The following is a 2,979-nucleotide window of genomic DNA, read 5'->3' as shown; positions in this document are numbered from 1 at the left end:
TTTTGGCAGAAGCATTCAACAGAACAAAATATGTGGTGCATTTAGGATGTCGGTCCTCTTGTGCATGTTGCCACTGTTAAGGTCATGAGACTCACAGTGACTTTCAGGAATCCATTGCATAGGTAATCATCTTCTTCGGCCTGTCCAATGCATAGGTAATCATCTTCTTTGGCCTGTCTAAAGCATAGGTAATCTTCTCCTTGGCCTGTCCAATGCATAGGTAATCATCTTCTTTGGCCTGTCTAATGCATAGGCAATCTTCTTCTTTGGCCTGTCCAATGCATAGGTAATCGTCTTCTTTGGCCTGTCCAAGGAGACCCAAACCTGCAGATGGCTGTCATGCATCCCATGCCCCACCTCCTCCACAGGTTGCCAGCGGGGCGTGCGACCCCACCAGCGCAGAAGGCCTGCGGGAGGCACGCGGCCCCCCCCAGCACAGGCGGCCATTGGGGGCACACCCCCCACCCCACGGGCGCTTGGCTGGTGTGCAGCCCCTCTTGTGCGGGCAGCCGGAGGGCGCCTGCTTCCCTCACAGCCACCATCCTGGCTCCAAGAATTCTCTCCAGACCAAGTCCACCTTGCGGCAGTGTGGTGGCTTCACTGTACCAGTCTTGAGGAGGGTCAGTGCCCAGCATCCATCCTGGGTGAGGGAATCCATTTGTTCCGGCTGTGGAAGCCTCATGGAACTGCAGTGGCTGTGTGGCACAGCGAGGGATCTGCGGGGGTGGGGGGAGGGGGGGGCTTGGGAGCCACGAGACTCACCCATTTCTCCTTGGGAATCCTTGAATTCCTGTTGTTGAGCCTCGATCTTCACTGAGAGCCAGTCATCAACTGTTTAAGCATTCAATTATCAATAAGCTGAAGTCTGTGGAAGGCCTTAACGGCCCTACTTTAAGTGGTTCACTGCTCCCTCAGCTCACCACGCTGTCTCTGCCTCTGCCGCCATCTTGGATCTCCCACAAATATATTCTATAGAGTCACTTTTATTAAGATATAAACAAGACAAAGACACACAAATCACTATGAAATGAGAGGAAACATCACTGTGGTACTGAAAGTATTATACAGACCCTATCCAAGCCTTCCATTTACAAAATTTGGAGCACTGCTACAAATGAGACTACCAAAGGGAACAAAAGGCCATGACTGATAAGAGTATTGAACTAATAAGGATTATACATCAATATTTTAAGTAATGTTATGATGAAATAAGGTTTTGAGAGACTGAATTAAAAGCCCATTTTCTCTGTAAATTGATACTTAAATTACATTTTTTTAATAAAATGTATTGTTTTGAAAGTATATCCTTTGATTAAGAGTTGTTGTAAATGTTATGTACCATTAAGTCAACCACAATATTCACAATAGCTCTGAAACCTGCTCTATCCTAGATCAATCTCATTACTTCTGACATACTTTCTTACCCCAGTTACCGTGTCACTCCATCTTATACAGGGTCTTCTTCTCCTGCTCTGTTCCTCCACCCTTCCAAATAAGATATTCTTTTCCGGGGACTGATCTCTCTTGGCAACATGCTCAAAGTATGTGAGACAGAGCCTCAAAATCCTTCCCTTCAAAAAACAGCTTGACTTCACCCTGTCCAGGAAAAAACAGACCTGTTACTTCTTTTGGAAGTCCATGGTGTGTTCAGTACATTTCTACAGTACCACAACTGGAAGACATCAATTCTTCTTCTGTCATCTTTGGTCATTGTCCAGCTTTCTGATGCATAGTGAGCAAAGACCATGGCCTAAATCAGGCAATCTTAGTTTCTAGACTGACATCACCACTGTTTAGTAATCTGGTGAGGTCTGTGACAGCAGATTTTTCTAATGCATTTCGTCTTTTAATTTCCTGACTGCTGGTGCCAAGAATGTTGATTGTGGATCCAAGCAAGATAAAATTGTAAACAATCTCAAACCCTTTTCCATCTATCATGATTGCTGCCCATTGACCTAGTGGTAAGAATCTTCATTTTCATGATATCAAGCTTCAATTCATATTACAGACTACAGTTCTTGAACTTCTGCAGCAAATAATTTCAGCCCTTCTCAGTTGCAGCAAGAAAGGTTGTGTCAGCTATATAATGCAGGTTTTTGATGAATTCTTCCTCTGATTCTGATGCCACATTCCTCCTCATGAATGCTCTGTTCTACATATAGATTGAAAATGTATGGAGACAGGATGCATTCTTGATGTACTTCTTTCTTGATCTTGAATCACACTGTTTCCTTGTTCGATTCTGACAACTGCCTCCTGGTCCAAGTACATATTTAATAATTAAAGATGTCATTAGATGACAACTCTACAAAGGAGAAATAGGAAAGACTAAGATTGTTAAAACACCATTACTTAATAATTAGAGCTTATAGGTTTTAGTAGCCAGCACTTCATTTCACTTACGTGGTTTTGGAGTCTCTATTTGCTGTTGAACTATCTTGTTTCTCTACTAGGCAACATCTTCAATTCAACTCTTTTATTTCCTGTTTCCTCTTGGCTCTTTGGTTCGCAAAGTCAATTTTTATGTTTCAACACTGATAAATTAATGTAGATACTATTTTCTTTTTGCTTGTTCAAGAAAAATCTCTTACAGGTTTATGATAGAACTTCATGATACCTATTTAATTAAGGAAAGAATGTGATTTATAGATTTTTTAAATTATCATTATATATAAAATAAATGGACAAATCTGATCACAAGGATACAAAGTAAAAAATCCTGTCCCTTCTCTTAAGTTGCTTAATTTGTGTTTTTTGAAAATGGTTTTTAAACAGGAAGGATTTTTGTCAAATGCTTTTTCTGCATCAGTTGCTAAGATAATATGGTTCTTGTTATTTACTTTGTTAATATGGTGAATTACGTTAATTGCTGTTATTATGTTGACACATCTTTGCTTACCTGCTATGAATCCCAGTTGATCATGATGAATTACTTTTTTAAAATTTTTATTATTATTATTATTAACTTTAATAAAAATT

General features: G+C 40.6%; 1 protein-coding gene across 1 annotated transcript in view; it reads left to right on the top strand.

The window, feature by feature from the left end:
- The window catches only part of CSN2 (casein beta), a 29,676-nt gene that overhangs the window by 390 nt on the left and 26,307 nt on the right, over positions 1 to 2,979 (top strand). The gene's annotated exons all lie outside the window — the stretch shown is intronic.

The sequence above is a fragment of the Elephantulus edwardii genome, unplaced genomic scaffold, assembly GCF_000299155.1.
Source record: "Elephantulus edwardii isolate Elephantulus edwardi_28Jun2011 unplaced genomic scaffold, EleEdw1.0 scaffold00192, whole genome shotgun sequence".
Lineage (NCBI taxonomy): Eukaryota > Metazoa > Chordata > Mammalia > Macroscelidea > Macroscelididae > Elephantulus > Elephantulus edwardii.
The sequence above is the reverse complement of the archived record's forward strand: the minus strand, read 5'-3'. Positions and strand labels throughout refer to the sequence as shown.